This window comes from Chiloscyllium plagiosum, chromosome 37 (genome assembly GCF_004010195.1).
Source record: "Chiloscyllium plagiosum isolate BGI_BamShark_2017 chromosome 37, ASM401019v2, whole genome shotgun sequence".
Classification (NCBI taxonomy): Eukaryota; Metazoa; Chordata; class Chondrichthyes; order Orectolobiformes; family Hemiscylliidae; genus Chiloscyllium; species Chiloscyllium plagiosum.
In genome coordinates this window covers 7739069-7750273 of record NC_057746.1, presented here as the reverse complement: position 1 = coordinate 7750273, position 11205 = coordinate 7739069, and the positions used below count along the sequence as shown (strand labels likewise).

General features: G+C 43.2%; 1 non-coding gene across 1 annotated transcript; it reads left to right on the top strand.

The window, feature by feature from the left end:
* The first annotated feature begins 3326 nt into the window (after positions 1-3326).
* LOC122541670 lies at positions 3327-3508 on the top strand. Its single transcript, XR_006309644.1, has one exon. It is a non-coding gene; the product is annotated as a U2 spliceosomal RNA (small nuclear RNA).
* The last annotated feature ends 7697 nt before the right edge of the window (positions 3509-11205 follow it).

The window sequence follows — 11205 nt, the reverse complement described above, 5'->3', positions numbered from 1 at the left end:
TGAGACATTCCTGAAGAAAGGCTTATGCCCGAAACGTCGATTCTCCTGCTCCTTTGATGCTGCCTGACCTGCTGCGCATTTCCAGCAACACATTTTTCAGTTATTACAAGACAGTCAACATGACTTTGTCAAGTGAAGGTCATGTCTCACAATTTTATTTGAGTTCTTTGTTAAGGATGGATACAGGCAGTGGCTGAGGGTTGTGTTGTGGATGTTGTATTTTCCACAATAAAGACGAACGAAAAATAACTGACGAACTGCCATTTTCCAGCACTATTTCTGCAGATTGGAAAAGAGGTTTGACGAGGTAGAGAGGGGGTTTTACTTCGTGGGACAATCTGGAACAAGAGGATATAGATTAGGATAAGGGAGTGGCAGATTTAAAACAGAGATGAGGAGAAATTACTTCCCAAAGGATCATGAATCTGTGCAATTCACTGCCCCAGAGTGTATGCCAGGACACTGAATACATTTAAGGAGGAGATTGACAGATTTTTAACGGGTAATGGATTGGAGGGTTGGAGAGAGCAGACAGGACAGTGGAGTTGAGACCGAAATAAGATCAGCCAGGGCCGTATTTTATAGCAGAGCAGGCTTGTGTGGCTGAATGGCCTCCTCCTGAACCCTAATGTTTATATTCGCAGGGTAACTTCATAGAAACATGAGATAGCTCTTCTCCCTCTCTCCATAAATGCTGCCAGACATGCTGAGTGTCTCCAGCATTATCTGTTTTTGATTGTGTTACAATTTGAGGTGCTATATTTCATCGTGATATTAAAGTGAGATGTGAGTTTAATTTATTTTGGAAATGGGGGTCCCATTTGCCAGCATTTAAGCCATATCCCTCTATATCCTTCCTATTCATATACACATTCAGATGTCTTTTCAATGTTGTAATTGTAACAGCACCCAGCACTTCCTTTGTCAGCTCATTCAATACACACACCAACTCTGCATGAAAATGTCACCCTTTTGATCACATCCAAACCTCCCCCTCCCCCGTCACCTTAAACCTATGCCATCTTGTTTTGGACTCCCTTACCTTGAGAAAAAGATATTGTCTATTTACTCCATCCATGTCCCTCATGATCTGAAAAACCTTCATTAGATCGCATCTCAGACTCTGACACTCCAGGGAAAGTAGCCTCGGCCGATTCTGCCTCTTCCTCCAGCTCAAACCCTCCAAACCTGGCAACGTCTTTGCAAATCTTCTCTGATGCCCAAGTATCACAACATGTCTTATAAAGCAAGGAGGCCAGAACAGAATGCAACATTTAAAAGTGGCCTAATCAGTGTGCTTTACAGCCAGAACATGACAGCTCAACACCTATACTCAATGCACTGATGAATAATGGCAAGTGAATTAAACACCTTCTTCATGGCCCTGTCGAATGCAACTCAACTTCCAAGGAACTATGAAACTGCACTCCAAGGTGCCTTTGATCACCAACAGATATTACCATTAAATGTGTAAGTTCTGCCCTGATTTGTCTCACCAAAATTCAGCACCTCACATTTATCTAAATTAAACTCCACCTACCACTCCTCGGCCCATTGGCCCTCCTGATCAAGGTCCAATTGTATACTGCGGTAACCATTTCCACTGTCCACCCCATCACCAGTTGTCGTGTCATCTGAAAACTTCCTAAACATACCTCCTAAAATAACATCTAAGTCCTTTAGATAAATGTTGGACAGCAGTGGACTCAGCACCAATCCTGGCAGTTCACCTCTGGTCACAGGCCGCCAGTCCAAAAAGCAATCATCAAAAACCACCTTCTGTATCCTAATTTCAAACCAATTTTGTATCTAAATGACTAGCTTTCCCTGCATTCCATGTGACCAAAACTTCCAACTGTTCTAATAAGATTTCTGAAAAGTTCACTGGGTAAATAAAATTTTAAATTTTACAAATCAAACGTGATGTAGTGAAATGTAATTCATGATAGTAGGGAGTATAGATAAAATATGAATGCTTCTGTTTAAAATGGTGAGAAATTTTGAAAATTACCAACCTTTGGGAAAGGCAGTGCCCTGTACATAACGATCAGAAAGTTAATGTGATGGTGCAGCCAAACAGGAGGACAAATTATACGTTCCCAGTTGTTGCCAGGCAATGACAGTGAAAAGGGAAGCTGACAGTTGTTAGCAGGATAGTGTTGAACGTCGGAAAGATATTGGCATTTTGGTGAGGTAGATGGATTGATGTAGATGAAGTCAAATATGGAGATTTCGAGCAGAAGAAGAGTCAATCGACAATCTGTCATCCAAATCAAAAAAGGGCTTACAGTAGCAGGGTGTACATGGACTTATGGAATCTATGTGTCAGGAGAGTCTGAGAGAATATCTGATAAAGAACATTGTCTCCTGGTCCTTGTTCACAGTGACTGAGACTGCAAGAGCAATGAGGTGTTGGTGTGTTTTTATAAAGCACCAGTTCAGGTTCAGCTGGAACATTGTTTTCCGTTCTGGAAACCACATAATGGGAAGGATTGTGGAGACAATCCAGACAAGGTCAAACAGGTTTACAAGAAACCTCCCGGGGACGATCTTGTTCAGTTCACATCATCGCTTGGAGGAGTTGGAGCTGAGGAAGAGTCGGCTGAGAAATTGCAAAACCTGTGCCCACATCTCCCTGCTAACCTCTGTCCAAGGCCCCAAAGCAGCCTTCCACATCCATCAACGTTTCACCAGCACTTCCACAAATATCATTTATTGTATCCGTTGCTCCTGATGCGGTCTCCTCTACATTGGGGAGACCGGATGCCTTCTCTCAGAGTACTTCAGAGAACATCTCCAGGACACCTACACTAATCAACCCCACCGCCCGGTGCCTGAACATTTCAACTCTCCCACCCACTCTGCCGAGGACATGCAGATCCTGGGCCTCCTCCATCTCCGCTCCCTGACCACCCAACTCCTGATGGAAGAACGCCTCATACTCTGCATAGGACCGTTCAACTCCAGGTCATCAGTGTGGACTTCACCAGTTTCCTTATTTCTCCTACCCACTACTTTACCCCAGTTCCAACCGCCCAGCTCAACACCATCATAGCCTGTCCCACCTGTCAATCTTCCTTCCCACCTATCCGCTCCACCCTTATCTCCGACATATCACCTTTACCTCACCTCGACCCACTTATTGCACTTTCAGCTACCTTCACCCTAGCCCCACCCACCTCTGACTTACCTCTCCACTCCCGAGGCTCCCAGCCTCATTCCTGATGAAGGGAGTTTGCCTGAAATGTCAATTTTCCTGCTCCTTGGATGCTGTCTGACCTGCTGTGCTTTTCCAGCACCACTCTAATCTTGATGATGACACCAATATCACTTCTCTGCCTTTTGGCTAAGATCATGTGTAGTATCTGTTCTAATATCAGATACGTTCCTGATTTAGGGGGGGAATATTAATCTGATTTTTGTAGGAAGGAGTGGGATTAGGAGCTTGCTCCACCAACTTCGCGTAGCGTCCTGGTATTGCAATGTTTCTGGGAATGGTGCACCCGTCATTAAAGAATCCGAAACACAGCTTTATTAGTTCACTTCTTTGTGTGCTAGCTTATTTCTCATCTACCGAGTCTCTAAGTAAGAAAGTATACAGGCAGTCTTTTGGTCAAGTCAGACTCGCTTTCATGCAAATCAATTCGCTCTAGGTTGCTATCCATCGGTCTCTTTCTGTATGTTCAGCCTTCACTCTCAATGTTGTCATTTCATCCCTGTTGCATGCCCCCCCTTCACACCAACTCCCAACTCCGAACAGCAGAAGTAAAACCATGTTGCCCCCAGCTCTACCTAATGGCAAACGGCATTTTGGAAAACAAAATGGAGAAGATGAAGCTGTTGAAGTATTCAACAGTTTGGATTTTGATGATAACAATGATGACTCAGATATATTGAACGAGAGATTTTGAGAACACTGTGAAGCAGGAAAAGATATGATGTTTTTAAAGCACAACTCGTCCATGCTGACCAGAATTTGTAACCTCATCTAGTCCCATTTGCCAGCACTTGGCCTATATCCCTCTAAACGCTTCCCATTAATATACTCATCCAGATGCCATTTAAATGTTGTAATTTTACCAGCCTCCACCACTTCCTCTGGCAGCTCATTCCACACATTCACCATCGTCTGTGTGAAAACATTGCCCCTTAGATTCCTTTTATTTTATTTCCACTCTTGCACTAAACCTATGCACTCTCATTCTGGACTACTCAGCGCAGGGAAAATACCTTGCATATGTAACCGATCAATGCCCCTCATGATTTTATAAACCTCAACACGGTCATCCCTCAGCCTCTGACACTCCAGGGAAAACAGCCCCAGCCTATTCAGCCTGTCGCTGAAACCTTCCAACCCCGGCAACATCTTTGTAAGTCTTTAAGAATGTTTTTCATCAAAGTGCAAGAACAACCAGAACCAATAGTTTTGTTTGTGACGGCTTTATTTTCTCAGTTCAATGGCCTGTGAATTGAATCAGATTACATATTCACTGATGTAGGCCACAATTGTGTGTTGTATCACGAATGTCCAAGTCAGAGGCATATTACTCCGACAGCCGATACTCACATTAACCAATCCAATAGATATTTGTGGAGCTGGTGAAATGAGCCAGAGTTAAGTAAAAACACTGCATCAAATGTAGAATTACCTGTGCACAAAGTACATTGCTACTCTAAGAACACGAACAAACTTTCCAGCACTTGAGACATGTCCTGCTCAGGGACGGGCACAACATCTCTGCCTTTCCTTGGCTTTTTTGCACTTTGATGGCTAGACCAGAAATTAATGTTTCACAGTGCTCCTGCCTTGCCTGCTTGTTTATCGCAGGCATACCCAGGCAGCTTATCCTTGTTGTTAGCGGTGATCAGTCAAGGGACTGGACTGTCAAGCACTTGGAACAGCAGCTAAAGCAGCAAATACACTGCACGTGCTTCAAACAAATGGTCACGTTTCAAAGACACAGGAACCAGTTCTCAATCAGGGCATGGGAGACAGGATTCAATCAGGAGACCCTGGCACAGTGCATCCAGGGACTTTACCATTGTTTGGGACAATCAGGACCAGGAAATCTATATCACTACAGTCCAGAGAGGTTACCACATAAACTATTCATTACATCCCCGAAATGTTCTGGTAGATTTTTCGATCCTGAATTCCCGTTCACCAATCCATGCTGACACTGGCCGTTCCTGTCACTGGAGATTAGTTCGAAGAAATGCTCAAGGAGGGGTTCAGAGGCCTCTGCAGTAGCAGTGAAGTTGGGGAAGTCAATCCTGGGCACTGGGGACAGCCTGCTTGTAGCAGAGTGGACAGGAATTGTGGAAGGGGTGGCAAAGGCACCATATTAGAGGCGGAGGAAGACAAGGACGTGGGTAACTTGGAAGTGCAAGGCACCTTCACTTTCCCGGTTTTGATGTGGGGACAATGCAGCGTGATGTTGGCATGGCAACGCTGTAGGCCAGGAGCTTGGGGATGGGTAATGTTGTGAGAGAAAGGTTGTAAATGAAGGAGCTGGGTGGGAAAGTACAGACGCTCAAGGACTCGACACAAAATGCAAGGAAGAAATAAGAGTGAGGATGTCATGTTGCAGCTGGAAAAGACTTTAGTTAAGCTTCGCTTAGAGTGTTGTATGTAGTTCTGGATGCCAATTTACAGGGAGGATGTGGAGGGTACAGAAGAGGTTTACCAGGATGCTGTCTGTATTAGAGGGCATGAGCTATAAAGAAACTCTAGAAAAACACAGGTTGTTTCTCTTGGAGCAGCGGAGGCTGAGGGGAGACTCCATAGAAGTCTATAAAATTATTAGATGCAATAATAGAGTTGACAGTCAGATTCTCTTTCCCAGAACTGAAATGTCTAAAATTATGGAGCATGCATTTAAGGTGAACATGGGAAAGTTCAAACAGAATGTGGGGCAAGGCTTATTTCCACAGACAGTGGCAGGTGTGTTGAACGTAATGTCAGGGGTGGTAATGGAGGCAGATATGATAGGGGTGTTTCAGGGGCTTTTAGCCCCATAAGCAAATGGATGTGCACGGAATGGAGGGACATGGAGCAAGTGACCATCAACCAGCTGGAACTGCCAGTTGTGTAATAAATGAAAACAGAGGTGAATGTGTTTGCAGGAATGGTGGGCAGCAATCTTGTTGAAAACATAAACTATTCTGAAAGTGCTCCCAATCATTAGGCTTACTATTGTTTATGGTGTTCTTAACTGTCATTTCATTTGACATATTCCAAAGTGATCAGTAACTTATTTCGCCATCGCACACACTGGTAACATTGACAGCACAGGAGAATATCTAACACTTTGATAGAGGGTTTATAATACAAGATTCACACCAGTCCAAAAAAAATGAAGAAATCAGTAGAAGAATATGGTAAATTTTGAATCCACAAGTGAGAATCGATAACCAAGAATTTGGAGGACAACGTGTTGGATCTGGCAGTCAACAAATGATCATGGAATATTGGGATTTGTTGGGATATGCAAACTCGGAGGATAGAAGAAATTTGGAAAAAATAAAGACATGGAGTTTATAATTTAGTATCCAGATGATATGGCTCTGGAATATAAGGGTACAGTGGTGACAATGTTTCACTAATTATGAGCTGAGGCAGAGATTTCGGAGCCGTTTTGCTGAAACAAACAATTCTTCATGATGGTCTAAACATCTTTTTGAATTTATCACACCCTTCTGTATGAAGCCACAATGGAAACAGGGTTCTTCCAGAGTCACTAAGAGGCACAAACCTTTTTTTAATGGAAGCAGTAAGGATGTAGACTTACCTGCCACATCCAACCCCATTTCCTAGTTCAGATCCCACTTGCCACTGAACCCTCTGACTGGGCCTTGCATTCTCCATCAACACAGCAATTGATTTATGGGGAAAAAAAGCAAATCAAAAAAGGGAGTGGTATCAGCATCAGGCTGGGGGAACTGAATGGAAACAGGCAAAGTAATGTATTGCTGAAATACATTTGTAAACAAAATACACTTTTTTTACAGTGTATTATTTAATCTTTGGTACAGGAAATTTCTCACAGTTTTGAACTTTTGTTCCGATGAGTGAATCAGAGAATTCAGTAAGGAAGAATGGTTCAGGAACCTGTTGATACTTTTCCCACTCTGACCTGCAGTGAATGATGATACTTTCTTTCAGGTCATTTATATTTGTACTCGCTTCACTCACTGCGAATGTATTACATGGGATAAATGTATTTTTCTGCATATCGGTTATGCTTTTGTTGTTCAGCTTTCTATGAAAAGTTGCTCCTTGATAACAACACTTTACACTGGCTTTGCTCCTGCAGTCTCCTTTATTCTGCCCCACAGATGGAGTCATTCCTTGCCCATTAGAAAAGGAGTGTTATCATGCTGATGCTCCTCCTTCTTCTTTCAGTCCATTCCTCATGTGGACACTACGTTCCATTATCTGCTGCATCTCATGTTGGTTCTTAGTTACTTGGATGTATTCATCAATTGAATTACTTTTATAGCTGGATATTTCACTGCATGCTTTAACTGGTCTCTGAAGTTTTTGTGTATCATCACATAAATAAAAGCATTTGTGCAGCAACTTAGGTTCCGCAGCATTAATTCAACTTGTAGAAAGAGACGAAACGCAGCGTGATGCAAGGAATGACCGACATGAAAGATGTATAAATTATAAATCAACCAGAGAAGTATGAAGCTGGCAGATATGGAAAAGAATAAAATTGCAGAATTCCATCTGCTCTCTGTTTCTGGATCATTCTCTGTGTTTCTCTGACCCCTCAGTCCCTTCTGTGCCTTCATAGCCTCAGAGATGTGTCTGACAGTCAGAATATTGAGAAAGAGAATGAAAGTGAATGGGAACATCGGTGACAAGAATTGTTCAAAATATTTAAAACTTGCGCACTGAAGATCATTATAATAACTGAAGCTGGTTTTACAGTTCTATGGAACGTTACTAATGATCTCTCCACGTTTATATCGAAAGTAGTTGGGAATATTCATTGATGAAAAGAAAATAAAACAAATTGCTGTTAGAATCCTCATTGCAATTTTCTCTGTGCAATACTGAGATTTCATCTGATGAAAACAAATGGCAACAAATCGACCAAAAGTAAAATCGCCAGTGAACCAGACAAAACAATCAATGGTCGAGCAGCTCCGGACACAGAGAACGCAACAAACAGGAGTGATATCCAGGAAACAGCGTGGATTATAACAAAATGGAAACGAAGAAGGACAACATCAAAAACAATGAATAGTAGATAAGACGTTGCCATAGTTAGAAACAAAATCAATAAAATTTAGACGAGACCACCAAAACAGGAAACAAGACAATTTATTATGAACTTGTAAGTAAGGGCTTCAATTGCAGAAGCAAAATGAAGTAAATTAGAACTTAGGTTAGTGTCCAGTTATTCCCATTGAACTGAGTGAGGTCATCTCTCCAGACTCCTAATTACCCAATCTCTCTTACTATTTCGCCTCTACCCATCTATACTCCACACCCATTGCCCCTTTCTTTCCAAGTTGGCAATTTCCCCCTTGCACGTGCTGTCATAAGGCTAAACTCTTATCTCGATGTTCCCCATTGTAACTTCTTTCATTATCCATAGGTACATTCCATTCTTGTACATATATGTTTCTGTAATCTTAGATTTTTGCTGAAACTGCTATTTTAAGCATTATGGTAAAAGAAATTATTTTCTTTAATAAATCTACATTAAAGTTAGTACTTAATTGTTGTCGTTCTGTTCACCGAGCTGGGAACTTGTGTTGAAGACGTTTCGTCCCCTGTCTAGGTGACATCCTCAGTGCTAGGGAGCCTCCTGTAAAGTGCTTCTGTGATTTTTCCTCTGGCATTTGTAGTGATTTGAATCTGATACTTCCGACTGTCAGTTCCAGCTGTCCGCTGCAGTGGCCGGTATATTGGGTCCAGGTCGATGTGCTTATTGATGGAATCTGTGGAATTCCTCTAGGAATTCCCTGGCTGTTCTCTGTTTGGCTTGTCCTATAACAGTAGTGTTGTCCCAGTCGAATTCATGTTGCTTGTCATCTGCGTGCATGGCTACTAAGGATAGCTGATCGTGTAGTTTCGTGGCTAGTTGGTGTTCATGGATGCGGATCGTTAGCTGTCTTCCTGTTTGTGAGACACGACCTGCCCTGAACGAAACCATGTTCACTATCTGAAATCAAATTGTTGCTTGCTCCTGCATCTGTGCCAACAGGGTTCGGGTTTGAGTCTGGATATTAACTTTCAATCTCAGTTTGACCATCGCTCTGAGGTTGCTGCAGCTCCAGGCTCCAGACCAAAGCATAGTGGGCAGCACGGTGGCACAGTGGTTAGCACTGCTGCCTCTCAGCGCCAGAGACCCGGGACTGACTGTGTGGAGTTTGCACATTCTCTCCGTGTCTGCGTGGGTTTCCTCTGGGTGCTCCGGTTTCCTTCCACAGTCCAAAGATATGCAGGTTAGGTGAATTGGCCATGCTAAATTGCCCGTAGTGTTAGGTAAGGGGTAAATGTAGGGGCATGGGTGGGTTGCGCTTCGGCGGGGCGGTGTGGACTTGTTGGGCTGAAGGGCCTGTTTCCACACTGTAAGTAATCTAATCTAATCTAATCTAAAGCACCGGAGAAGTAAACTTCCAAAAATAAAAAGACCACTGTCATCTAAAAGGACAGGTTCCACAGACACTTCGGAACCCATCAATTGATAACATCACATCAACCTGAACTGAAACTACATTGCAGTTCCACCCATATTATTTAATCACAAAATTCCAGAAACTTCTCTCAGAGTATATGTACATCCATAAATTCACATCCTTTCAGAAAATAGAACATAGAACAGTATAGCACAGGACAGGCCCTTCAGTCCACGATATTGTGCCGACGATTGATCCTCATGTATGCACCCTCAAATTTCTGTGACCATATGCATGTCCAGCAGTCTCTTAAATATCCCCAATGTCCTTGCTTCTAAAACTGCTGCTGGCAACGCATTCCAGCATTCCATGCTCTCACAACTCTCTGTGCAAAGAACCCGCCTCTCACATCCTCTCTACACTTTCCTCCAACCAGCTTAATTAAAACTATGACCCCCTCATGTTAGCGCTTTCTGCCCTGCGAAATTATCGCTGGCTATCGACTCTATCTGTGCCTATCATTATCTTAAATACCTCAATTAGGTCCCCTCTCCTCCTCCTTTTCTCCAATGAAAAACGTCCGAGCTCAGACAACTTCCCTTCATAAGATTAGCCCTCCAGTACAGGCAGCACCCTGGTAAACCTCCTCTGAACCCTCAATCATAAGAATTTCAACATTTGTCCCAAACTCCCCCGATGTGTCCAACACTGTTAACCACATCCCACACCCAAAAAAATCAGAATCCTTGCAGCATTGCAAATTTCTGGTTCATAAACCACACACGTTATCTGGGATTAAACAAATCTCTCTGATGTCCAGGTGCACGCACCGAAGCTCCTCTCCTCGTGAACAGAGATCCAGCTCCCATATTCGGAGCAGAATCTGGGGTTAGGAATCCCCACAGTTTAAGCAGCACTCCCCATCGAGATCACCAGAATTTCACCACAGCTTGTTCCAGGAGACCCATGCATTGTACCATTGCTTAGTGTCAGACACTGTCTCTGGATTGAAGCCAATGTCAAAGTCAGGTCAGACGATGGTAAAATACTGGAATGTTAATTCAGAGACCTCAGTAATTATGTGGGGTCTTGGGTTTGATGTACACTGTAGCAGATGGTGGGATTTTAATTCTATTAAAAATCTGGATTTAAGTTTCTCATGATAACCATGAAACAGTTCTCACTTATCAGAAAACCAGTCCCCGATAACCGATACCCCGAGAGGGAGTTACAGACTGGAATCTGATCGAGGGGTTCGGGGTGGTTTATATACAGAATAATAGATACCCTGGGAGGGAGTTACAGACTGGAATCTAATCGAGGGGTTCGGGGTGGTTTATATACAGAATAACAGATACCCCGGGAGGGAGTTACAGACTGGAATCTAATCGAGGGGTTCGGGGGGGTTTATATACAGTATAACAGATACCCCGGGAGGGAGTTACAGACTGGAATCTAATCGAGGGGTTCGGGGTGGTTTATATACAGAATAACAGATACCCCGGGAGGGAGTTACAGACTCGGAATCTAATCGAGGGGTTCGGGGTGGGGTGTATATACAGAATA